At 55.3% G+C, this 27,274-nt stretch overlaps 1 long non-coding RNA gene across 1 annotated transcript; it reads right to left on the bottom strand.

The window, feature by feature from the left end:
- On the bottom strand, positions 1-23,202 carry LOC106003670. The gene is made up of 5 exons (XR_006608387.1): positions 21,799-23,202; positions 21,357-21,506; positions 6,967-7,148; positions 1,802-1,966; positions 1-683 (listed from the first exon to the last, which is right to left on the bottom strand). It is a non-coding gene; the product is annotated as an uncharacterized LOC106003670 (long non-coding RNA).
- Positions 23,203-27,274: the final 4,072 nt, after the last annotated feature.

The following is a 27,274-nucleotide window of genomic DNA, read 5'->3' as shown; positions in this document are numbered from 1 at the left end:
CTCCCACTCCCCCACTTCTGTTCCCTCTCTAGGGAATACAATCTTAAAAAATAAAGAAAAAGAAATCTCCGCATGGAATGTGGACTTGAACTCACGACCCCGAGATCACTAGTCACACACATTCTCCTCCAACGGAGCCAGCCAGGTGCCCCTGAGTGAATTCATCTCACTCCCATACCCATGCGAGGGGGTACGAGTTATGTTGTCTCCATTTTATGGACCAGAACCCTAGCCTCAGGAGGGGTGGTCACTTGCTCAAGGTCACCTGGTCAGGAAGCAGTGGTGCTGCAGTCGACCTCTGGACGTGTCTGACTCAAGAGCCCGCCTCTTCCCAGAATCCGGGGTTCGGCAGGCTTTGAAGCCCCAGGCATCGGCAGCCAGGTGGCTTCTCCTCTCCACCAAGCCAACTTGGGACCACAGTGGAAGGCCATGCGTCCACAGGCCCTCCTGTTGTGCGCACCTCTGAACTCTCGCTGTCCGGGTCTCTTCTCGGGGCGTTGTCACCACATGATACTGATGAGTTGCCCAGGGACTCGGGTGTCCCCACGCCCCGCTCTGCCGGTGCCTGGTGGCTGCAGGGTTTCTGGACTTGCAACTGAGTCTTGAAAACATCATCTTGTCCATAGCTTTGCGCACCTCCAGAACACACCCACATACTCGCTTATCACAATATTCCATGGACTCTGGGATGCAAGCAAACAGAAAACCTGCCTTTATTTTATATCCCGCTAGGGAGGAAAACAGCCCCGCCCCGTTAAATCAGGGCCCAGGCAAAGACGACTCATTCTGATTACAGAGACGCTAGAACAGGAAAATTGCTTGTCTTCCATTCAGTGACACACGCTGTGTTCATTGTCTCGTGACTGTCTTTTCTGCTAGACCTGGGGGTTGGGGGTGGCGTTGCTTGTCGTGGTTCCTGCGGAGTTTGCAGGGCCAAAAACAGGGCCCGGCATACAGTAGGTGCTCAATAAACACTGGTTGAATGAATGAATGAAGGGTCTGGCCCGATGTCAAGAAGTTTCAAGCACAGTCTCGTGTTATCATCCCCTTGCAGACCCCATCGGTCTCTGCATTTTCTGAGGGGAAACTGAGGCTTCTAAAGGGAGAGTGACTTGTCCAAGGCCCCACCATCATGCCTGAGGCCGGCCTCCAGCCTGCTGGTGCTAAGTTCGCCCCAACACCCTTCGCCAGCCATGCTTCCCCAGAACCTGTCTTGTGAAAACCAAATCACGCCTGCCTGAAAGTCGACATCGAAATTACTGCCGAGCCCTTGACTCTGGGTAATTAAGAGCATTTTGGGACGCCTTGCTTGATTAAAAGCAGATCACCCGTTCAGAATGAAAATTCAGAAGGCAAATTGCTTTTGTTGCCTTCACGATGCTATTTTAAACCCACGCGGCTCTCGAGCTAATAAAGGCCCATCACTTGGGCTGTCGGCCTGCTCGGGACCCATTTGCATGGACCCCGATGGCTGCTTACCGCTGTCACCGACGCGGCCCCCAGACCTGGAGGGACCCCTATCGGGCCATCAGACCTCAAGGTCGCCCCCAACATGCTCCCATCTGAGGGACACCCCGAGGCTTGCCTGGCCCCCACGGGTCCCCACTACCCCACCAGCATCCCCTGGGTCCCAGCCTCTGCCTCCTCCCTGGCCTCCTGCCTCCAGCCCCGAGCCTCCCATCCAAGTTCTCCAACGGGCTCCTAAGATCTGATCAGGCTGCCCACGGCCGTCGTCACCCAATGCACCCCCTCTCCTCTTCCACCCTCTCTTCCTCTTCCAGCTCAGAAGCACCCTCCTGACCTCCAGCCTCCGGGGCCTCCTCTGGGCTGCCTGTGTGTCCCGCGTTATCGCTCTCAGGACTCATGTCGCCGCTGCCCAGGCACGTGTCCCTCTGCCCTGCCCGGATCAGGAGCACTGGGAGGACAGGGCTGGGTCTGTCCTGGTCACTGCTGGTGTCCCCAGTGCCTAGAACAGATCGCGGCAATGAAGAGGTAAAAAAAAAAATAAAAGAATGAATGAAGGAGTGTGTGGGAGTGGGAGGAGCCAGGGACCCTGGGGATCTCAAACAGCTTGCCTCTCTGCCTTGAGCCTAGAGCTCTCAACTCCTACCACTTCGGCCTCTCCCTTCCCCAGACTGTGACACGGAGCCCCTCTGCACGGGAGCCAGCCCCTGGATCCCCCCGCGCGAGGACCAGGGGTGTGGGCTCCCTTCTCTAGGAGGCTGGGGGCTGGGAGCGGGGAGGAGGCGGCTGGATTCTGCAGAGGTGGGGTAGGAACCGCAGTGTGGGCTGCTGGGCAGGGCACCCCTTGTAGCTGGGGTCATGGTTACAACTTGACAATTCTGCCATTTGGGGTATAAACCGGAAGGACCGCGGACAGCGTCTACAAGTGTTTAAACCACAAGCACAGGGTGGCCTGGCCAAGTCTCTTCTAAGAATTAATAACAATGTAAAGCAGTGGTTCTCACAGGGAGGGGGTTGATTCTGCCCCCCACCCCCAGGGTGGGGAGGCCCATATCTGGAGACTTTTGTAGTTGTCCCAGCTGGGGTGAGGGTGCTCCTGGCATCAAGGGGGCGGGAGGCCAGAGATGCTGCTCTGTAACCCCAGGGCGACGCGCCTCGCCCCCCAGGAGAGATGTCAGCAGGGTTGGGGTGGAGCGCTGGGACCCTGATGTCTGGAGACACTCACTCTGCAGCAGGCTTTTCTGGGGGCTTTTCTATTTGAACTTCCTGTGAGGTGGGCACCCACACCAGCCCGTTTTCCAGATGCAGAAAACCAAAGCCCAGAACTGCCAAGTCATGTGCTCAAAGTCACGCCGTCCATGAGAAGGTCAGCCAACGCAAGGACAGGGAATGGGGCCTCTGTCTTATTCCTGGCTGGGGCCCCGAGTCCCCGCGCCCCGTACAGAGCAGGTGCGGAAGGAAATGCGGAATGACAGCGGAGCTGGGACTGCGACCAACCCAAGCCGGGTGACGCTCCGGCTACCAGCTTGTTCGGACTTCCAGCCTCCCACTCAGCCCAGCGACCCTTTTGTTGTGCCCCTCGTGTCCCTACAACCCCCGGGACAGCTGAGCCCCATGGGCTAGAAGGCTCTGGCTTCCAGGAGGCCGGGGCTGAAGCTTAACTTCCCTATTGTGGCTTCTGAAAAGGAAGCAGGTGTTGGCGGCTTTGCCAGGAGGCCCCAGTCTCTGCTTTTGTGCCCGAAGCTAGCAGAACCCTAGGCTCACACGGGCCTCCTTTCAATCCACGGATTCCACGGTCCACCTCGGCTGCCACATTCTTGCCTGAAAATCCCCTATTCTGCTCTCGGCCAGCCCAGAATGCGGGCGCCTTTGTCTGTCTTTTCTTGGCCTTGTCTGCATTAATCGCTTCCTCTCGGAGCTGTGGGAGGAGAGGAGGGGGTGGCGAGAATAAATAAATATGGAAGGTAAAATAAAAGAAATTCTCCGAGCTTTGGACAGAGGGTTCGTGGAAGTGGATTTTCGCCTGGCACTTTGAGATACGGACAAAGGCGGGCGAGGGGTGCCGCGCAGGCAGGGGGGCGGGGGGTTCCGGGCGCCGCATCGGGGCGGGCGCTCTTGGCCCTGAAGCTGCATTGAGATATTCACAAAAACAAATTCATCGGGCCTGTCTTCCCGAAGATCTGGCTGCCGGGCGTTCATTAACCCATGCCAGGGACTTGGCCATCAGTGCCCCCCAGGTCTGGAGAAGGAAGGAAGGCGGGGGGGTGGGTGTCAGCCCGAAGTTGGAGCCGAAGTTCGAGAAGCAGAGACCACCTGGGGGCCGGTGTCCTCTTTTTTTCTGTGAATTGCTGTGTGACCTTGAGGAATCTAACTGCTGTCTCTGTGCCTTGCCAACAATCAACCCTTTCTGCTCCCACCTTGGAGGGAGTGACCAGACAGCGGGAGGTACTTGCCCAAAGTCACGCAGCCATCCAGAGGGAAGCTCTAAGTTCAGGGCTCCTTACCAGAGACCACGGAGCCTGGTCGGGGCGTCCACACAGAGGACAAAAGCCACCATTCCGACATCATCCCAAGGCTCCTTCCCAGATGGCTTCCGGAGCCTCCCCTCCCCCTCTGGACCTTTTCTGTAATAATAATGCATCTAGTGTGTGTTGATTAATTCAGTTACTCAGGCCAGAAGATTGACTGAGATCCTACTGTGTGCCAGGCTGGGGGCTGGACAATGCGGACAGTGACCAAGCAGAAGGGCCCAGCCTTCCCAGGACTCACAGATGGACCTACGCCCAGCCAGCTCCTGCCCCAGGGTGACCAAGGCCCTACTGGGGACACAGAGGCGCTCTCAGACACATCCGTGGTAACCCGGGTCATCAGGGACCACGGAGGAGATGTGTGCGTGGTCTTCTAGGTCTTCGGGGGGTGAACGAGAAAAAGCCAAGTGGAGATGGAGGACGAAGTTCCCTCCAGCACGGCTGCACCTGGCGGAGGGAACGGGTGTTTGGGACACAGAACGGAGACCACAGCAGACCGGGGAGGTGAAGATGGTAAGATTCCAGACCCAAAACCCACATTCGCTGCATTGCGGAATGGGAGGCTGCGTGCTGCGGGGGCGGTGCCTGTCTTTGGGGCTCTCCACGCCCAGGAGGAGGAGCGGCCGTGTCCATTCCCATTCCTCAGACGGGAAAACAGAGGCTGCTCGGTGGGGACCAGGGCTGGGCCAAGGTCACAGGACACGTGGGGGCAGTGTGGGAATGGGAGCAGACAATGTGACTCCAGGACCGGGGGCGGGGTGGTTCCCGGCACCCACCACCCTTCCCCGTAAACCCCTTTCGCTCTGGAGTGCGTTACAGTACATGAAGCCTACTCCAAGCATATTTCAAGGAGGAAGGATCTTTGCTCAACCATTTAACACCAAATATTCAACAGTGACCAGAACACACACAGGAGGGGGAACCTATGATCAAACAGCCGTATAGAGAAATGGGGGAAAGGCGTCCCAGGAAGTGGGGATTGTAAGTGCAAAGACCCTGAGGCAGGTCATTGCCTAGTGTCTTTGAGGCCCAAATAGGAGACAGGAGAGATTGGTCACGGGGAGCCTCAGGAGGGTTCCCGGCATGAAGGACCTTCCAGCGGTAGATGCCGGCTGATGTTTCACGATCAGCTTGCCCCCCCCTTTGAACCCCAGTTGTGCCACCCACGTGCTGTGTGACCTTGGGCAAGTCACCTCCCCTCTCTGGGCCTCATTTCCCCTTCCGTAAAATGGGGATAACGGCGGTGCCAATATCACAACCTGTGTGAGGCTGAAACGAATGAATTCATGACGAGCTCCGGCTTTGAGCCCTAAGAGGGCAGATGCCAAAGGCTCATTCACTTCCAGGCAAAACTCGCCCCTAAAGATCCCGCACCCCCTCCTCCCCCCGCCCCCTGGCTTTTATTCTCAAGGACATACATGGTCCCCGGTTCCTCTGCGGGGAATCTCGTGTTGTCAGGGAATGTACCGCCACAGCCTGAGCTCGACAGAGCCACCCCACCCCAGGACCGCTCACAAGGGGAGGGTGCGGGAGGGGTGCAGGGGAGGGGCACAGAAGCCTCCACGAGGGAGGGCGGCTGAATTAATCACGACTCTGTTCGCGGGAGGCGCCCCGGTCGTTGCAAACCATTTAATAACACGCACAGAATTGTTCAATCCCCCGAGGCAAAGGAAGGAGGCGGTTTGCGTTAGGATGTCGTTTCTTCTGTGTAGGAAAGAGTGCGGAATAAAAGCTTGCTGGTGTGGGGCCCTGGTTCTGGGTTCAAGTCGGAGAAAAGTGTTCCCAAGTCCCTGAGCTTTGCTCTCCCTGAGCTTCTCTGCTCTTCTGTTCCGTCCGCGGGCTCTGGTCGCTCGAAATCCTCCCTCCAGGGCTGCCCAGTGTCCTGTCGGGACACACACACCCTGGTCCCATGGAACTAAGCCCTGCGAGGGGCCAGGGAGACGAGGAAGGCAGGGATTTGACCCCGTGCTATCGCTCCCATGGGTATTTCTTCCTTCAGTGTGTATTTATTGAGCGCCTGTTGTGTGCCTGAGCCCCTGCAAAGCACAAAAGGATAAGGAAGAGACCGAAACAGATTTTTTTTTTTTTCAACGCTTGCCCTTGTGTAAGGACATGCACAGGCTGAAAAACAGGGAGACGGGGGTCATGGGGGAGGTAGGTGCCCAGGGCAAGGGGGCCGGACCCAGTGAGGGAAGGCATCACAGAAGGCTTCCTGGAGGAGGTGGCTCTGAGCAAAGACCTAAAGGATGTGTTGGGAAGAGCCAAGAGAGGGGATTTTAGGAGGTGCAGCAAAGGGCCGGAGGGGAGACTATCACTCCCTTGGGCAATCGGAGGGTGTATGAGGGATGCTGGGGGAACCAGGGAGGAGGCAAAAGTGGGACCCCAGTTGAGGCAGAGCCATGGGGGAGACCGATGGGAGACAGGCTTTGGAAAGAGGGCAGGCAGAACCTAGGGACAAACAGGCGTGGCCAGCATCCAGGTCTCTGACTCCGGGACGGGGCACGTGGGGCCACCTTGGAGATGGGAACCCAAGCAGAGGGGCAGGTCGTGGGGGAGACATGGAGGCCAGATTGGGTCCTGAGGATGGAGGCACAGGGGTTGGGGGGCTGGGGATGTGCAGGGGAGAAGCCCGGGGGGCAGCTGGGCTTGCAGGTAGGGGGCTGGGCTAGTCTGAACCTGGCCTCAGTGGAGTGCTGTTCCGCCTAGAACAAAGTTCCCCCAAAGTCTCACCCCGCTTACACACTATTCTCCCTCCAGGTCTCTGCCTGGAAGACACCTCTGCCAGGAAGCCCCCCTGGGTGCCCACCGTGCCTGTGCCTCCCCCATTACAGCAAGGAGCACGATCAGCCATCACCGCCTTCTCCAGGGGAGCCTGTAACGGTGGGACCCCAATGGCTCCATCCTGCTGAGTCCCGGCACCCAGCCAGCACCCCGGGCCCATCTGCTGCAGGAACAGCGCATCTGGCTTTCTTACCATGAGACGCCCAGCACAAAGCAGCGCTCCGGGCCCTCTGTGGAGCCCTTCGGGTCACCGCCTGTCCGGCATCCAGTTCCCACGATCTTCCACTGACAGTATGAATTGAGCACCGACTGTCCACGTGGTACTATTCTCGGCACTGTGGGCTGGGTGGTGGCTGAGGGAGTCTCACTGCTGGCCTTCGTACGGTCCAGTGGGAGAGACAGAGAAAGGACGCATAAGGAAATAAACAGACAAGCAATGTCAGACCATCACTAAGTTGAGAGCCAAAATAAACGGAATGATGATGTCGAGAAATACGGGAATGCTAGTTAAGTCAGGGGAATCAGGGGAATCACCTGAAGGAGGTGATATTTGAGCTAAGACAGTCGAACGCAGAGATGGAGCCAGGTACATGAATGTCTGGGCAGTGGGCACAGCATATGCAAAGGTCCTGGGGCAACAGCACGTATGTTGGAAGAAGACAGAGGAGGCCCATGTGGCTGAAGCAGAGTCAGCGAGGAGGGAAGGAGACGGGACAGACAGGGAGGTAAGGAGAGCAGGGCGTAAGGGCCTGTGAGCTCCGGGGAGGACATGGGCTTTTCCCCCCAAGGGAGATGGATGTCCTGGTGGCTCTCTATAAACATCTGTCCCTCCTGGATCTGTGTGACTGTCACGTCCACAACCTCGTATGGAACGAACCTTGAAAGTGGACCTTTGAGGTTTCTGGGAAGACAAGGTGAACCTCACCTCCCGCATGGCCCTGGCCAGACCCCAGCGTCCCCTTCTTGACTAAGCCTCTGCCCGACCCTAGACCACAGCCTGGCTACCCCGTCCCGCACAGGACAGCCTGGCTGAGCCCACACACTGTCCCACGTGCCTCCTGCCCCACACCTAGAGTGTCCTTGCCGGAAGCTGCTGATGCCTTCCCTCCCCCTCAACCCCTCCTGTCTCCCACCGGCCAGGGCTGGGGTGGGCACTGGGAGAGAAGCCACGTATCCTCAGTGCCCCCACCTAGTTTCTGGACACCCGGAAGGAGAAGGGCATGACCACATCCGTCCTGCCAGGGGCTGAGTGTGCAGAGAACCATGGTGACTGTCACAAGGTCTGGCCTCCGCTCGAGGCCATCAGGAAATTCCTTTATTCATTCAACAAACTCTGGCCTGGTATCGGCTTTGAACCAGGCTGAGGCCCCACTCCAGCTGAGCCCTGATTCAGGTTCTGATGCTCCCGCACCGGGGGCGACAGTCTCCACATCCCTCCCTGCGAGACGCTGGACCCCTCCCAGGCCCGGCGCGTCTAAATCTTAAACCTGAACCTAAGTCCCACTGCAGAGCCAGGTCCAAAAGAGCAGGGGCCCTGGCCCCCACCCCTTGCCCCCTCAGAGCTCCCAGGACTGGAGGTTTCCAGGGGCCCAGGGCAGCAAGTGAGCCAGCAAGCAGGTTAGGGCGAAGGCCCCAGCCCAGGAAGAGCCTCCAGCTCTAGTCTCCGAGGCCCTGCTGGGAGCTCCATCTCCTGCCCAGCAGGGGCCGCATTAGCCGCTCAAAACCCATTCTGGGAAATTAGAGCAGAGGCCTCTGTGACAATCAAGGGTCATTCTCGTCTCGGTTCCCAGGCTCTCCCGCAGGGATGACAGCCCAGCAGCCAGTCTGGGGGGAATGTGGGGGGATTGGGGGATCCCAGCCGGCCGGCTCCTGGCCTGAGGCCTTCTCCAAGCTAGTCGGAGAAAGAACAGTGAAATCACTGAAGGGTTTAAGGGGGTTAGTGCTCTGCTCCAGCACCTTCGGTAGCTCCCAGCTGCTGAAGACTTTAGTCCAAACAAACCTGACAAAAACTGACAAAACCTGACAAAAAAAAAAACAGCGAAGGGGAGAAGCTTGTTTTGCCAGCTTTCCAGCTCTCTTCCCACAAAGTTTGGGGGTTCCCCCAGCTTCAGCAACCCACGAGGCAAAGCGGGACCAGGTTTGCATTTATTTTAGAGACAGAGCGCACTTCAAGAGCGGTTTGATCCAGCAGTCCAGCAGGTCATCAAGAGTCAAAGTTCACTCTCTCTTCTGAGATAGAAACCCAGCCTCTTCCCTAAACTCGCCAAGTTTTTCCACCCCCTGGGTTTTTGCCCACACCTGGAAGCATGGGGGTTGGGGGGGGGGGCTTCCTAACCACCCCTCTGCCTAATTCCTTGGCTCAAATGTCAAGTCCAAAGACGGCATTACCATGGGGTCCCTGGAATGAGAGGTCAGGAAGTTGCCTGCTACCCATGCCCAGTCTGGTCTGTCCCTTCTCCAGGCCTCAGTGTCCCAGCCTGGAAAATTAGAGAAAGGCCTTGACTTGACTTTGACTTCCAATCTCATTCCAGACCCTACAAACTTAGCCCCCATCCTTCCACACCTCTGGGTCTCCTGACCAAGATTTCTGCATTCAAATCTTCAACCCAGGCAGCCAGGATAGGGCTAGAAGGGGTAGGAGACTTTCTCTCATGAATGCACCTCCAGTTTTTGTCATGGGGTCCGTGGACTTGGCTCACCTCCTGGGGAGGTCCCCCTTCCCCTGCAGGTTCTCCCATGTGCCCCTCATTCTCTGACAGATGTGAAGACTCGGGTTCACAAAGCAGAAGGGATCTTCCTAAGCTCACCAGCCAGCCAGAGCTGCAGTGTCTTTGGTCAGTCGGGACCAGCTGGTGGCACAATGACAAGGGACCCTATAGAGTCAGCCCCCCGGTACCCGCGACCTTTGGAGTCTCCCCTGTGTTGAATCAAGGCTGATTCGTGTGGTCTGTGGAACACAGTGGAAGCATCACTGAGTCATAAAGGACACTTCAGCTTCTTCATGGCTCTCTTGCATCAACCCTTCAGGGGGAAGCTGGCCACCATGTCAAGGGGAAGGTCAAGGAGAGTTATAGGGATGCACGTGGCAAGCAACTGAGGCATCCCTCCCACAGCTGAGCGAGGAAGCCCTCTTCCAAGCAGCTCCTCCAGCCCCGCTCAAGCCTTCAGATGAGTTCGCCCCAGCCGACAGCTTGACTGAGACCTTGTAAGAGATCCCAAGTCATGACGACCCGGCTAGATGACCCCTGAATTCCCAACCCACAAAACCCTGAGCAGCAATAAATGATGATTTTAAGTCACTACATTTTCAGGTAATCTACACAACCATAGTCACTCTGGCAAATCCCCAAATCTCAGTGGCTTTAAAACAGCCAGAGGCACCTGGGTGTGGGGTGCCTGGGTGACTCAGTCGGTTGAGCATCCAGCTTTTGGTTTCGGCTCATGTCATGATCTCATGGGTTGTGAGATCAAGCTCCCTGTCAGGCTCCACACTCAGGGGGAAGTCTGCTTGAAGATGCTCTCCCTCTGCCCCTCCCCCCCATTCATGCATGCACTTTCCCCCCCCAAAAAAATAAAATAAGGGCCACATTCTCTCTGAAGACATAGGGAAGGAGCTGATCCTCCCTCCCTGCTTCTGGTAGTTTCTTGGCTCATGAGAGCAGAGCTCCAAACATCACATAGCGTTTTCCTTGTGTGCATGTCTCTGTGTCCAAATTTCCCCTTTTTTATAAGGACATCAGTTACAGTGCATTATGGGCCCACTGTACTCCGGTATGACCTCATCTTAATTAATTACATCTGCAATGACCTTGTTCCCAAATAAAGGTGCCTTCTGTGGCATTGGGGCTTAGGACGTCAACATATGAATTTGAGAAGACACAATCCAACCCAGAATAGCTGGGAAGTGCAATTGTCCCCCATTCCTGGCAGGAGGAGAACTGGAATCCAGCAAACAGCCTTCATAACCACAACACACCCATTTATTGAGTGCCTATTATGTGCTGAACTCTTTACGAGGCACCCCACACATGCTTGCTCATCCAGCTCCCAAGACAACCCTGCCAAATAAGGATTCTCGTCCCATTTTCTTGGTTGAGGAAACTGGGGGCTCAGAGCTAGCGAAACATTGCACAGCAAGACAGAGGCAGTGCCAGAGAAAAATCTAGCCCACCAGCCTGCCATCTTCTTCCCACAGAGTCTGTGGGTTCCCTAGATTTCCTCCAACCTCAGTTGGAGGCAGAGCAGGGCCAGGTTTGCATTTAACTCTGGAGTAGGGTGGACTTCAGGTAGAGTTTGATCCAGTATTCCAACAGGCCAGCAAAAATCCAGATTTCCTCTCTTTATTCCCTCTGCCACATTAATCCTAAATCGGGTCCCCTCTGACTGGAGGGAGGATATTGATAGCCATGAAGAGAGAGAGAGAGAGAGAGGGAGAGAGAGAGAGAGAGAAGATTCATGAACTGGGTGCACTTGAATCTATGGTCCTCCCACTGGGTGGTCAGTTTGCAAAGAGGGATATTTGATTGCTTGGCTATATTCCCAAATGCCCACAACAGTGCCTGGCACATAGCAGGTGCTTGATCATATCGATGAATGAATAAATAAGGCAGGAGCATCCTCAGATAAGTCATACTTCTCTCCTGGGATGAAGGGGTGAGTCAGCGTCCCCTATAGCACATGGTCAAGCAAACTTGCAGGTATGTTAGATGGCGTGCAGGAGCCTAGGAGAGTCCCTGGCTCTCACCCCCTGCACGGTTTCTCTGTCCCCTTCCCAGAGGCTCAGGACCTGCCTGGTGGCCCTCCCCACACAGCTCTCCCTGGCGTCCGGTAACGGTGCCCCCTTGAATGCTCCAGTCTAAGAGTGGCAAGGACGCGCCGCTGTCGCTAGCCAGGGTGCTGAACCATCCCCGTAGGCATTTCTCTTCATCTCAACCACCCTTCTAGAAATAGCACCTTTATTCAACTCACCACAAAGTACTCGAATTCAAGTGGGCCAGCTATGTCCTACTGGGACCATCCAGCTCTCCATCTCCATTCTTGCTGCCCCCAGGCTCTCACCAGACTCCGCCCTCCTTCCCCAAATTACAAAAGAGCCTAGGGAATGCAAGCAGAAATGGAGGCAGATGTCTACACTGGCAGTTCTGCTCTACTTGCTGGGAATTTACTCAGCCAGGCTCCGAGCTCTATGCTTTCCCCCGTGTGCTGTCATTTCAAGCGCCAAAGTGCTCTTACAATCCCCCGTCTTACAGATGAGGAAATGGAAACTCAGGTCAGAGTAGCTTGCCTGTAGAGGTAGGAAGTCCTAAAGCCAGGTGTTAACAGTTGAATTGTGTCCCCTCCAAAAAGATCTGCTGAAACCCTAACACCCAATGCCTGTGAACATGACCTTATTTGGAAATAGAATCTTTTGCAAATAAAATTGAGTTAAGATGAGGTCATTAGGGCGGGCCCACGTCCAATGTGACTGGTGTCCTTACAAGAACAGGGAAGCTCAGACCCAGCCCCACACCCAGAGAGGACAGTGCCACGTGAAGACACACACACACACACACACACACACACGCCTAGGGAGATGGCTGTGGAAGGATGGGGCCGGGAGGGGAGGTCTGTCACCACACACCAAGGATACCTGGGGCCACCAGAAGCTGGAAGAGGAGGGAAGGAGCCTCTGGAGACTTTGGAGAGAGCAGGGCTCTGCCAACACCCTGATTTCAGACTCCTACCTTCCAGGACTGTGAGAGAATGCGTTTCTGTTGTTCAAACTCCCAATCTACAGGATACTTTGTTGCAAATCTCACAGGAATAAACTAGAACAGCAGGGTTCCATCAGACGCCAGGATTTGTGCCTGTTACATAGGATTCCCCTAACCCTGTCTCTCCCTAAAGCTCCCCAAAGCCCAGAAAATAAAATTCATTTACTCCTTATCTAGGGAGGCTTCAGATCAAATCGCCTTTCTTCCCCTCAGGCTTCCGTCCCCACCCACCGGGGGCTACTAGAGCGAGGTTGCAGTGCCACCTCGAGCCAGGAGAGGTCGCTCACATGGCCAGCTCCTGTCCCCGCCATAAACCTGCAGCCTGACCTTGAAACCGCTTGTGTGTGTGTGTGTGTGTGTGTGTGTGTGTGTGTGTGTGTGTGTGCGCAGTACCCCCTAAGTCTTCAGTCCTCTTTCATTTGCCCATCTGACATCCAGTCTCGGAAATCCTGTCCCCTCTGCTTCAGACCCACCCAGAATCGGGCAGCTCCTCTCTCCTCTGCCTCCATCCTGGTCTGAAACCCCATCAGCGCCCGCCTGGGACAGCACACAGCCCTCTGCCCCGCGGCTCCCCAGCCTGCGCTTCCCAGAGCCGCCACCAGGGGGCTCCTGCTCCAATGTCACCTCCTCGGGGTAGCCTCCTGGGATGGTTCATTTTATGGGTCAACCTGGTGGGGCCCCAGGGTGCCCAGATGTTTGGTTAAGCGTTATTGCCGGGTGCATCTATGATGGTGTTTCCACTGGGATCGGTAGAGTCATTTCACTCTCTCCCGCCTTCTCTCCCTCTCTCACCCCTTTCCTCCCTCTGTCCCCGCCCCTCCCTAACTGGTGGAGCTGGGACATCTGTCTTCTCCCGCTCTCTGACTGCGACTTCCAGGATCATTGGCTTTCCTGGCTTCAAGCCTGCAGACCACAGACTGTAGGACCCCTCAGCTTCCATAATCTTGTGAGCCAATTCCTTACAACAAATCTCTTTCTAGCTATCTCTCCGTCCTAATGGTTTCATTTCCCTGGAGACCCAGACTGAGGAGCCACCCAGGGCTTCCCTGTCCAGTCCCCTCGTCCCCAGGCATTTTCCATTCTCTCTCCTTCACTGAGTTCTGAAATCACCTTCTTCTTTCCCTTAGTTACACTCCGACTCCCTCTCCCCTGCCCAGAATTGAAACCACACGAGGACAGGCATTTCTTCCATTTCAGTCGCCAGACCCCTAATACCCAGAAGGGTGCTTGGTATACAGTAGATGCTCAATTTAGAGTAGCTGGGTTGAATCACTGACTCTGGGATCTGAGGACCCAGAGGCCACAGGATGGTGGAAGGAATTAACAGCCCCACCCGTGGAAGACGCAGAACTCGAACCCGGAACTCTCCAATCTCACCGCAGCCCTGGTCCCTCCCAGCTTTGGAAAAACCAGGACACAGGGCTCAGAAAGTGCAGATGGGCAACAGGAGGCGTACCCCAAGTTCCCCTCCATGAATTGCCCTAAAGCAGGCTTCCTCTCCCTGGGGCTGCACTCTTTGGGGGGTCCTGTGGGCACTGTGGGGGCTGGGCAGCACCCCCGGCCCCACCCAACCGATGCCAGCCATTCCTCTGTGTGACAACCACTGATGTCCCAGAACAGGCCCTCTGCAAGCGAGAGAACCCCGCCCACCTCCCTGCCTCTCATGCTGCCGCTGCTGTCTATAACCGCTGTCGCCCAGGGCCCCGGGGATGGGAAGACAGGGGGACACCGTGCATCCGGGCTGGGCTCCACTGGCAGGCAGGAGGCCCGGCCCAGTCGGCCCCGTAGCAGCCAGACCCAAGGAAATTGGATTAACTCGGAGGAGCGCCCAAGATGATCCGTCATGCCATCTGAAGGACAGCGTATTGATTTCCACGTTGCGAAAAAATTAAATGATATCCCTTTTTGTTATTTAAAACGCTGCTTAAGCAATTCTGTAATGGAACAGCGCGGCCCGGGTCCAGGAGCTCCCGGGCTGGCAGTCCGCGGCTGGGGCCGGGCGGAGGCCGGGGAGTGTGGCCGCGGCGCTGTCTTCCTCCAGGTAATTGATGACCCGGGAGAGAACAGCTCCATTTTGCCGGCGACGTGCGCAGCTCTGATTTATTAAAGACATAACAATTATGAAAATAGCTGATTTATAATCAACTCGCCCAGGGCCCTAATTGATTTCTGGGGCAAAATTTAGAACGGGAGGAGCTGACACCTTGAGAAAGGGGCCACCAGCCTTGGGGATGGACCGCAGTGGGGTGGCTAGTGGGGTCCGGCCTCCGGGGACGGGCCTGGGAGGCGGTAGCCTGGGTCTGACCGCATCTGCTGTCACCTCATGAGACACTGGGCTTGGGGTCCGCTTCGCCTGAGACAGGCAAAGACCATTCACCTGAGGTGAATTTCCAAACAACCAAGGCAGCCCCGGCTCCCACGGCGGCCCCAGTGCCATATGGCCCGAAATCTCTCTGCAGTGCTCGGTGTTTGCCCACCTCCTACTTGCACCCACGGCACCTGAGCGCGCCTGGCCCCTGGGATGGAAATCAGTCCGGCCCCATGGTGCCCAGAAGCCTCTATTGCCTCAGCGCCCCCGTAGCAAGGGTTGCCAAATTTGGCCAATAAACATAGAGGGTCAGTTAAATCTGAGTTTCAGATGAACAACAAGTGATTTTTAGCATAAGCAGAGCCCATCCATATTGGGACACACTTAGACGTAAGAATTATTTGTGACTTAGCTGGGCATTTTGCCTTTTATCTGACAATCCTACCATGATATTCAGGACCTCAACAGCTCCCACAGGAGGGCCCATTCTCCTGCTGAAGAAGGGGAAGCAAGAGAATGTTCCATGTCTGCCCAAGGTCACATGGTAGCTGACTTCAGATTCACACCCATCCCTGGGGTCTGAGGCTTGCCAAGCCTTCAAGATCCATCCTGCTTCCAGAGGAAAGGGACAGACGAGGTTGTTTGCAGGGACCAGGTCTGATGACAAACGGACATGAGTTCACATTGCCCAGGCACAGCCTTATGATTGCTGTGCGCCTTTGAAAAAAGAGCCTCGCCTCTCTGTGCTTAGTCTCTGGAACTGTGAAATGGGCACGATTGTGGTCTCTCCATCACAAAGGATTGGGGAGGGTAAAATGGTGTGGGGGTGCCCACACCGGAGGAGCCCTCCGTCCTTGGGAGGGAGTCCCTGGGGTCTCCTGGAGCGCTAACAAAAGATGGAGAAAGACAAAGACAGAAAGAGACAGAGTTAGGGACAAAAAGAGAGATGGCAAGAGAGGGAGTCAGGGACAGAAAGACAGAGTCACGGCAGGGAGAGCAATAGAGAGGACTGTACCCCATTTGGAGATGGGGTGGCCCCGGACGGTGGGAATTAAGTGTAAAATCAGAACGTTCTCTGTAAGGCAGAGAGCAAATGAGAAGCTCCTGGGACGCAGAGATCCAGAGCCCAGTGCCCAGCGGCCGCCCGCACCCAGTAGTCCCTGTGATGGCCTGCTGAGCCGTTTTAAGTATCGTTAAAGATAAAATAATTTTTCCCCCTCTGAGCCGTGTGATTGACGAGGTAATGGGCCCCGCCGACAGGGAGAAGGTCAGGCTGGAATGTAATCAGTTTTTTCCAGAGCGATGCATAAACATGATGGCATGGAGGCTGAGAAGGGAGGAGGGACTGTGATTGTCCCCAAACACTCTGAGCTTTCAGCTGTGGGGCATGATGAGGCCACGGTGACCGTGGGGACCGGGGTCGGGGGGGCCTCCCGGAGGAGGTGTGGCTGCAGCTGGGATTGGAAGGAGAAGGCATCACGGCCAGGGGACACTGCAGAGGCACAGGTGCGGAGGTAGGAATTGTGTCTCCAAGCATCCTCTGCTCTCACCTCTTCTTACTGGGTGAACTCGGAGCTCACTGCATTATTCCCAGTCTCAAACCCCTTGTGACTTTCAGGCCACCGCCCCACCCCCAGGCTTCCAATCCTGGCTCTCCCTTCTGTGAGCTGTGCGATCTAGGACCTGTCAGCTCCTCCTTTCCAGCCTGCTGGATCTGTAAATCAGGATGGGTATAGCCCTTCCCCACCCGCAGACAGGGCCAGAGAACTCAAAGAAAGGAGCCCTCAGAGCCATGCTTTTGGCTGCAAGTAACAGGAAAATCCAAGTTACTCCGCTTCAAAGTGAAAAAAACATTTTTCATTTTATACAACAAATCACTAAGGTCTTTGCTCAAAAAATGCCTCTTCCAAGAACCGAGCTGGTCAATGCTTCTGCTCGCTTGCTCTCTCTTTCACCCCTTCTCTTTTTTTCTCCCTCGCTCCTAATACAAACTCTGCGTTTGCTCATATCCACTCCAAGTGTCAGTTCCCCCAGGGTGGATTTTTGTCTGTTGTGTTCACGTGCTCTCAGTGGCATACAACAGGTGCTCATTAGATGCTTGTTAAATAGATGGACGGCATGGGGTGCCTGAGTGGCTCAGTCGGTTAAGCATCCAACTCTAGGTTTCAGCTCAGGTCATGATCTCAAGGCTGTGAGACTGAGCCCCACGTCAGGTTCGGTGCCGAGCCTGGAGCCTGCTTCAGATTCTCTCTATTCCTCTCCCTCTGCCCCTCCCCCCTTCTCTCTCAAAATAAATGAACCAAATAAATAAAGAAAAATGGGTGGCTTATTTATTCATCCAGGGATGGTATATTCAAGTATATTATATTCAACTATTCAAGAACATAGCCCTCTGTCTTCCTCAGTCTGTCTGCTATGTTGCGCCTCATAGTCTAAAATGATCGCCGAACCTGACCATCACACCCTCGCCCCAGCCTCAGGAAGGAAGAAGAATGGAAGGGCAAAGCGTTTCTCCAGAGGACCCTCTCTTTTAAGGAACCCTCCCAGGAGCCCCTCCCCAAATCTCATTGACCAGAACTCAACCATATGGCCACACCCAGCTAGGGAGCTGCAAAGGGGTCTGGGAAATGTAGTCTTTGGCAGAGCGCCATCCTTCCGCCTGCTCAGTCGTGCAGGTGCGCACAGGGGAGGGAAACGGGGGTGGTGGTCGAAGGACATCCCCGTCACATCTCACCTCCCGTCACATCCCGGACCCTCACATCTAACCATGCCTGTTTTCGCTTTCTATGGCTGTTGCCGCAGATCACAACTTAGGAAGCTCTTAGCAAAATAACAGCAGGAAAATGTATTACCCTCCACTTCTGGAGGTCAGAGGAGAGACACAGCTCTCGGGGGGCTAACACCGAGGCATCCACGGGGCTGGTTCCTTTTGGATGCCCCGGGGGAGCACCGTCTCCTGCCTACTCCAGCTTCGAGAGGCACCCACATTCCTTGCCTCCCGGCGCTTCCCTTCATTTTCACAGCCAGCAAAGGCTGGTGGAGTCCGCACCCCGCTATCTCTCTGCTTCTCCCTCTCCAGCACCCCCCTCCTCCACATCTCAGGACCCCGGGGACTACACTGAGCCCACCAGGATGCTCCAGCATGCCCTCTCTCTCTGGAAGTCAGCCGGCTAGTAACCTGCGTGCCACCTGCTTGATTGCGGCTGCCCATGTAATCGAACGCACTCTGGGCATTACAGCCTTCACCTTCCTGGGCCACCACGAAGGGAAAAATTCCACTGTACCCATTGCCCAGTTCAGAACACCGAGGCCCGCAGACACGGAGCAACTTGCCTGTGATCTCATAAATGACAAAAGCTGGAGTTCGAACCCACGCCTACGTGATCACAAAGGCTGTGCCTCTTTATTCCCAGGTGTATGACCGCACCTGTGATTCGCATCCTGACTAGCACTGTGGCTATAGTAATATTACTATTATCACTCGACGACCGCTTACTACGTCAGCACCAGCCTCCAGGATTCCCGCTTGAGCTGACCCTCTGGAGAAGTGTGTTACAAAGGAGAGCATGGAGCAGGGAGGTCGAAGGGGACTCCAAGGTCACCCAGAGGGAGGCAGAGACAGAACTTGAACCCAGGTCCATCTGGCGACAGGCCACTGGCCTCCCTGCCACCAAGAAGAAAACCACAGCCTGAGAGGCTGCAGAGGACCCTGCTCGGGTTACCCTGGCAGCCCCAGGGCCCCCCTAGACCCTTTTCCTGACAGAGGCTGGGGCAGCAGCAGTCATAGGAAGCCGGCCAAGTGCTGAGTCTGCAACGCGACATATCTTCACCAAAGCCACTGGCCATGTGGCCACGTGGCCTCAGGGCTCTGCAGATGATCAATCTTGCCCCGTCCCTCTCACTGCCTGCCCACCCTCCCGCCTCCGCCCCGGCGCCCTTCATCCCTCCCTTTCCCAGTCTCTGCCCGGCTTCCCGCATCCTGGAGGAGGCATCATGCCAGAGCCGCCCAGGCAAGGAAGGTCAACCCATCCCATCCATCACAGAAACACTCAGCAGCGGGTTCGCCAGCCAGAGAGTAGGGGTAGGAGCACAAATTGTGGGGGTTCACGGGCCGAGTCCTCATCTCAGCTCCTCCTGCTATGCCGGGCCAAGAATTCATCTTGCTCCGCCTCTGTTCCCTCGTCTGCAAAATGGGTTTGAGAAGAAAGAATCTGCATTGTAGGGTTGATGGTACAATTATGTGAACTACAACAAGCACTTCAGGTATCTACAGGAGATAAATCCTGTATTTGGCCATAAGAGGTTTCAGGGTAGCCTCGGAAGGCTTCCTGGAAGAGGCAACATTTGATCTGAGCCTTAAAATAGCGGGAGAATTTGGAGAAACTGAGGGGAGGGGGAATGGCTTCAGCAAAAGGCGTGGAGGCTGGAAGTTACACCAGGTTGTTAGAGCACCAAGATGAGAGGGGGAATAAGGCACCCAAAGACTTCCAACGCCAGGTGGCAAGAGTCGGGGGTCTGCTGTAGGTAATGAGGAGCCATGAAAAAGTCTAGGGTGCCTGGGGCTGGGCAGTGACCCAGTGAGGCACCTGGGGTCGAGGATTAAGAGAAGCATATCGGTGCTCAGAAGCACAGTGAGGTTCACTGACTTTCTGGGGCCACAGAACGGGCAAGTTCCAGGGCTGGGATTTGAACCCAGGCAGTCTGGCACCAAGGCAGGAGGGCTCCTACTGGTGGTGCCAGCTCCAGCCCTGAAGCTGCCCACTTAGCCGCTCTCGTCCCTAATGTCTCCCAGGTGTTAGAAGCCAAACCCCACCCCCATCACCCCAGCAGTCCCTGAACCTTCCAGCCCCCAGGACCAGCTGAGACAGCTGTCCAGGGAGAGGGGTTTTCTTGATTCCACAGAAAGAGATCACTCACTTGGTGCACGTGATGGGCTGAACTGTGTCCCTGTGCCCAAATTCATATGTGCAAGCCCAAACCCCCAGGACCTCAGAATGTGACTGTATTTGGAAACAGGGTCTTTAAAGAGCTAATTGAGTTAAATGAGGTCATGAGGGTGGGCCCTGATCCAATAGGACTGGTGTCCTTATGAGAAGAGATTAGGACAGAGATGCACGCAGAGGGAAGATCGCGTGAGGACACAGAGAGGACAGCCATAGACAAACCAAAGAAAGAAGCCTCGGGAAAAAAAAAAAAAATCCCTCCAAGGCCTTGGCTCAAACTTCTAGCCTCCAGAATTGTGAGAAAATAAATGTCTGGTGTGGAAATTCCCCAGTCTATAGTACTTTGTGATGGCAGCCCCAGCAGACTCATATGGTGCCTGGGAGAAGAGCTCGCCCAGCTCCAGAGCCTCAGCACTCGGGACATTTGGTCTGCAAACACACAAACAAGCCAAAAAATGAATCCGTTCAGATTCTTCTTAAGCAAGAAGACAGCTAGTGAAGCAAAATAACAGCTGCAGGCACAGTTCGATCCAGGTACTCAAATCATGCCAGATCATCTGTTTTCCTCTCTATTAGCTCTGTTCTCAGGGAAGTGTTTCCTTCATGGTGATCAGATAGGTGCTAAGAAGACCAGGCTCCCATCAGCTCAGCAAATTCTGAGGAAAACAAGTGTCTTCCCCCCACATCACGGAACTTCCCCCATAAACCCAGCAAGTGTTCAGGAGCTCACGCCGATTGGGCCAACTTGGGTCATGGTGGGTGGCTCTGAGCTCACCGAAGCCAGAGGTTCAGCAGACTCTGATTGGCCAGCCCTGGGTGTCTTTATTGGGCTCCCCCAAAAGGAACTCAGAGACAAGGATTTGGGAGGTTGAGCCGGCTGGGGGATAGGATATTGGTTGATCCCAGGAAGCATCAAGGAGGAGAGGAAAGTGAGACCTGGAAGGGAAATGGCCAAAACAGGGGTGATGCGGAGCAGGTGGTGTGGAGGGGAGGCATCTCCAGGATACTACAGAGAACATGCCTTGGAATTATCCCAACAGTAGGTCAGGCAGCTGCCATATTTACCCACTGACTCCCCATCTGTAAAGGTTGAGTGAGGCATGAATTCTTTAGCCTTCGGGCCTGGCCTGCCCTGGGCTGAGTGAGCTCCAGCCTCCAGGAAGATACCTGCCGAGAGCAGGTTGCTGGTTGCCAGCTTGCAAGGTGAGCTCAAAATGACAGGGATGTGGCTGCTACACTGGGTCATATCTTCCCTACCTGGTGTCCAGGCTGAAGCCAACCATGCCTGAACCTTGTGAACTGAAAGCAAGACAAGGGAAGTCCCCCTAGGAAAACTCTAAGGCACTATTCCAGAAAAAGGAAGGATGCAAGACAGGCTAAAGCAAAGAGCATCTAGATACAGTAAGAGCTCCTTCTTTCTTCCTATGAGTCTCATGTGTTCCCACTGGCTACCTCTTGACATTTCCCTCCAGTTGCCCAAGACCCCTGAGACCCTTCCCGGTCCACAGCGGGGTCATCCTTGCAAACATCAGAGAGAGAGGGCCAGAAGGTGGGATGGACAGCCCATTCCTGCTCTCACCTCTGTGGTGATGTTGGAGAATGGTTTTGTGCAATCCTGCTTCCTTGACCCTGCTGGTCCTAAGGCAGGTCCTTGCACACCCCAGTGGGGCTTCAAGGTAACACTCATTCGGTTGGCATTCACGCAGGAGTTCAGGTCCCAATCACCAGGCTAGACAACATGCCAGGAAAAGAGAGTGAGGTAGGACTTCTATCCCCAGCGAGCCCTGCATTAGAATCCTGCCCCTCCCTCTTTCCTTAGGACTAAGCCCCCACTGGGACACCACCAAATGCTCTTCCCTGCCCTCTGATCTCCACCCAAGCCACCTCAACCCAGAGAGAACCTCAGATGGGAAGGAGCTCTGCATATCCAGGAGTTCGGGGAGAGGTGTATTAGCTAGCTATCGCTGCGTAACAAATGGGCCCAAACTTAGCAATTAGACAACGTGCATCTACTATCTCACAGTTTCTGCAGATCGAGAGCCAGGATGCGGCTTAGCTGTTCCTCTGCTCCACGATTTCCCAAGAGGCTGCAACCAAAGTGTCAGCTGAGGCCACAGTCATCTCCAGGTTCAAAAGGAACTGAGTCTGCTCCCAAGTTCAAGAGGCCTTGTGCACTTCTGTTTACTCTCTCGGAGAGCCCAGCCCCTGTGCGAGCAACCGCAGGCTAGTCTGCCAGAAGAACATCCTTGATCTTCGCAGAGGTTGATCATGGCACAAGACCCAGTTGTCCCAGCCAGCCACAGCTGACACTCCAAACAAGAGAGCCCAGCCAAGATCTGCAGAGCTGTGCACCCAGCCCCAGGGTGAGTGCGGAGGCAGGACCGAGGCTGGTTGAGATAAGCAGAATCACCCAGCTCATTTGAGAACAAAAGAACACCCTCGGTGCTTTCAGCTGTTGGATTGGGGGCTGGCTTGACAGATCCAATCTGTTACGGTACTGTCCGCCACAATGACGAAGACGATAGGCTCCCATTGAAATATGAACGAAACGAGGAGGAATCAGTCAGTCGGCTCTCCCCAAATAAAGAAGTTCTGCTTCATGGAGTTTTGCTGTCTCCACTCTACAAAGGAAAGGTGGCTGGCAGCTTGTCCTGATTAAAAACTGTTAAGTTCCACCTCGCCAGGCATCCCATTAACCTCCTCTTCCGGCCACGTTCCCGGGAGAGCTTGGGAACCAGGGGATGCTCGCAAAGCCTCGCAGGCTGGACCGGGGTCTGGCGAGGGCTCTCAGAACAGTGGCCCTCCCTGCCATCCTATTTCCAGCTCTTGGCTATGGAGGCTTGTTTGCTAAGGATATATTCACTTTTACTTTCCCAAACCTGAGGCCCCCTTAAGGCAAAGGGGCCAGAAACACCTGCTGGAAAGTAACAGGATGGACTTCAGGAAGCCTCGGGTCAAGGCTCGGTCCAGACTCGCCAGTGAGCTTGGGCTTGTCACTGTCCAGGAACGCTTGGTAAAGAGAGGATGCCTCCTGCCCACTCCCCAGGCCCATCCCTGATCTCCCTGCCCCCCAAACCTCCTAGACCTCCTTCAAGGTCTAGCTCTGATGTGGACTTGCCCCAGCACATCTGGTCTCTTTGGTGGGTCCTGCCGTCCTAGTAGCTCAGTATGTTTATTCTCCCCCCAGAAAGCAAGCGCTCCCAGCCCCACAGCGCAGTGATCATGAGCGTCAACTCTGGAGCGTTGAAAGCTTAGAAAACCTGGAAGGAATGAGGGAATGATTAGATCTTGAAAGATGACCCACCCATACCTGCAGGGAACCTCAGCGTCACCAAGATTCACTGTTACGGCAACAAAGCCAGAGTCATGGATACAGTTTCTGTTTGGGATGATTTAAAAAAAAGTTCTTTGGACGGACGGATGCGGCGATGATTGCCCACAGCGGGAGGTACCCAGTACCATTGTGCCGCACACGTTCCAGTGGCGAATTTCATGTTATATATATCTGACCACAATTGCAAAGGGTTGGATGGGGGCGTGGCAGAAGGAAAGGTTTCGCCTCTCACAGGGTGACCCCACTTTATGCTTCCCACATTGCAGCCCCTGGCTCAAGGGGAGCTTGGAAGCAGCGTCAGGAACCAGTTTAGAGAAATGGAGATCCAGATGGGAGGGGAGGGGCCCAGAACTTCGCCCAGCAAGGAGGGCGCCTGACCAGGACTCGAGGGACTCCGACACAGCCCGAAGGAATAAGAAAGTCCCCCAGATCCTCTCCAGGGAGCAGTTGATTTTGTTCAAGCTCCCGGCAGGGGAGGCAGAATGAGAAGGAAGTGTCTTCTCTCCTTGTGGGAGCCTTGGGAACATCTCCCTGGGGAGAGGTGCCGGCTGCTGAGGACGTTCCCCCCTGTTAAGTCTCCGATCACGAGATTCGGTGATTTCATTATTGTCGGCAAAGCTCCCGGGAGGGTTGGCGCACAGATAATCGCCCGGGATACAGGGCACTGGAGTCATCAACGATCCCTGAGGCTGGTCGGAGTGGGGGGCCAAGGTGGGTCCGCAGAGTTGGCCCTATGTGGAGAGAGGGGCCCACGAGCCAGAGCAAGGGGAGGGGAGCAAGGCCAAGGTCACACAGCCGAAGCCCAAAGAGGGGCGAGATACTCTCCGGCAGCTTCCAAGGGGAAACCTGAGTCAGGTCCCTTCCTCCTGCCCACAGCCCTCAAGGCCTCTCACCTCCCTGGGGTAGAAGCCCAAGTTCTCCCCATGGTCCCCAGGACGCTGAGCTGTCCTGCCCAGTCCCCTCTCTGTCCCACCCCCACCGGGTCTCTCCATCCCAGGCCCTGGCACTTAACAAGTACTCAGAAAAAAAGGAACGGCCTCAATGCAGAATAAATGGGCACCTTGAGCACATTTGGAATCTGAAAGGAACATCTAGTGCACAGCCTCTGCTTGGATTCCTCTCCGGATGAGGAGCTCACTACCTTTCAATAGACTCCCATTCCATCTCAGAGCTGTTCTGGCCATTAGCGGCATCCTGAATTTTGTGTTCTGAAGAGTGTGTGTGTGTGTGTGTGTGCGTGCACGCGCACGTGTGTGTGTGTGTGTGTGTGTTGAAGCATGGGGGAGTGAAATGAGGTCATGAGGGAAATAATTCTGGAATCTTTGTAGAGTGGCCGCGGTTTCGAACAAGTTGGAAGGCCTAAGGCCATCAGGATGAGGAGACCCCAGACTGACTTCCTTCCTCTTCCTCTTCCTCCCTGTATCTCTCACTTTGTCTCTCTCTGTCTCTCTCTCCTTTTGTCTCTCTGTTTCTGTCTCTCTCCTTTTTTCTTCCTGTCTCTATGTTTCTGTCTCGGTCGCGGTGCTGTTCAAAGTCAAACAGATACCAAAGCAGCCTCCCAGCCCCAAAAGAAAATTTCCGGCCACCCCAGCAGCAGAATAATTGAATCCACGGGCGGCCCAGGATTGAATCAAGTGAGAGGGTAAAGGCGGGTGGACTGGGGGGCGGCTGAATTCAGGCTAAAAGCCGTCTCGCACGGGGAGGATGCGCTTAGCTCTGGGCAGTGGGGGCACAGCCTGGGGGGGAGGGGCAGAGGGTTGTGAAATATCCAGGGCAGGTCTGGCGCCCCCCCAGCCCCACAGGAGGCGGTCGGAGCCCTGCAGAAGGAGCCAGAGGCCTCCTGCAGCCGGGTCTCTGCCCTTCCTACACACAGTCCGCTGAATCCTCAGAACCAGGTGGCAGGGTCAGGGATGGGGGCTTCGCCGGGTGTCCACTGCCAGGGGCAGCCCAGCTCAGCAACTCGCTCCGTTGTTTCCTGTCGACCATGCACCCAGTCCCTCACCCCCCGCCCACGCAGCCACCCTTCCACCCCCCACCCACCTACCCCTCCCCCCACCCCTCCTCTCATCCATCTGTCCCCCCCCCCCCGCGGAGCTACCCACCCAACCTGCCACCCCCCTACCCCACCGCGGCCCTCCCCTCCCCCCACACCTCCCTCCCACCCATCCTGGCCAAACATTCGACAAACACTTATTAAGCTCCTGCTGGGTGCCCATTTCTACACCGGGAGATACTGGGAGATACTGGGAGAGAGCCGAGGGCTCTGCTCAGCTGGGGAAGCGTCTAGTTGGGAAGATGACTGCTAAGCAAACAATTTAAAAAACAGCTCATGGAAATCATGCCGGTTCTGCAAGACACGCTCCGTCAGCTCTCAGACATCTAATATGGGGAGGGGGAGCCTTAGGTCCGAGGACATGGCTGGGCTCCAAAGGGGAACGGTGTCACAGGCAGAGGGAACAGCATATGCAAAGAGGCAGATGCCCAGTGGCTGGAGGGCAGGGCATGTGGAGTGGGGCTTGGACGTGACATGAGAACCTGGACAAGGAGTGGATGCGATGCGGGGGTAAGTTGCTGCCCCCAGACTGGGGGCTGCTGGAGAGTCTCCAGGGGGATGGGCAGGAATCCGCAGAAGGAAGTGAGGAGGCAAAGGAGATGAGTAGACTACAGGGGCAGAAGGGGAACTGGGGTGGGTGGGATCTCGAAGCCAAGGGGAAGGAGACCTGGGCATGGCCAGCCCTCCCTTCCCCTCACTCAGACCACCCAGACTGAGAAGTTAGGGTCCTGCCCGCCAGCCTGGGCTCTGCCCAGTGTCCTCTCTGTCCCCTCCTCCTGTTGGGCAGCTGCTGGAGCCCTGAGGACTACGAAGGGAGACCCCTCAGCTGTTGATCTGGCAGCCTCCGTGTTCTTTCTGTGAAACGAGGACATTTCAGATGCCCCAGAGGCGGAGGGGAAGCACCAAGGCCAAGATGACCACAGAGAGAAGTTATCATGTCCCTGGCATGATGACTGGCCTGGCCTTCTGGCCTCCACATCACTCATTCATTCATTCATTCATTCAACAAATTATTATTGAGTGGTCAGGGACTGTTGTGGGTCCTGGCAACATTGTTGTAAATAAAACAATCACAGCTCCTCTATCCTCAAGGAGCTGATACTTAAGTAGCAAGAGAGCAGAGAGTAACACACAAATACCTACTCTAATTTCGGGAAGCAGTACGAATTATAAAGCAGGGAAAAGGGATATAATAGTTCGGTAAAGATGCCCATAGCTGGGGTCATCAGGGAAGGCTGCCTCGAGGAGGTGACATGTGAGCTGAGACAGTGGAAGGAAGCATCAATCCGGCCAAGATGTCGAGAAAATCACTCCAGGTCGGGGGAACAGCAAATGCAAAGGCCCTGGGGCAGGATCAAGTTTGGCATTTTAAGAATCGGCAGTTTCTTGTGGCTGGAACAGAGCGAAAGTGGAGGAACGGGGTCCGTGCTCCCTGGTCACCCATCCCTGGCACTCCTAGTCCCCTTCGCTCTTGCTTCTCCACTGCAGTTCAAACCACGTGCCATGCTCTACCTTTTCCTTATTGTATTTATTTTCTCGCTCTTCAACTGTAAGCCTCGTAAAGATGGAAATTTCCTTTTTTCTGGCTGGCCTGTTTGTTCCCAACTTTGCCACCAGAGCCTAGAACGGTGCCTGGCACACAGTACGCACTCGTGAGTAATTTTGAATTAGTGAATGAATGAACAAATGGACGGATGAATGAACAGGCATCATTGCTATCAGAAGGGCCAGGTAGGAAGGCAATCAGAGGCTCCGGCCACTTCAAGAGGCCCCTCTAAGAGGTCAGAGCTGAGAGATGTGGGGGTCAGGGCCTCCCTTGATTACTGCGATTCTAATTAACTCCTGGGCCGAGAGGGCTGCCCCGCTCGGAGGAATTAGAGATAAGTTTGCATCCAAGTGTTTGAGCAGCAGCTCTAAGGGGGCGGGCAGCGGCTCCCCGCTCTCCCCCACCAGCCAGCTGGCCTGGGAGGCGGGTGCTGGAAGAGGTCATTTGCATAGGCAGGTAATTGGTTTTGCAAATAAATCTGGTTCTTGAAATTTGTAGATTAGCAATAATACGTCTCCAGATGAGAGAAAAAGGTCACGGATGAATAAAACAACAATTAAACTT

This window comes from Mustela putorius, unplaced genomic scaffold (genome assembly GCF_011764305.1).
Source record: "Mustela putorius furo isolate JIRA1106 unplaced genomic scaffold, ASM1176430v1.1 tig00000095_pilon_pilon_pilon, whole genome shotgun sequence".
Taxonomy (NCBI): Eukaryota; Metazoa; Chordata; class Mammalia; order Carnivora; family Mustelidae; genus Mustela; species Mustela putorius.
Note: the sequence above shows the minus strand (reverse complement) of the source record. Positions and strands in the feature narration are given on the sequence as shown.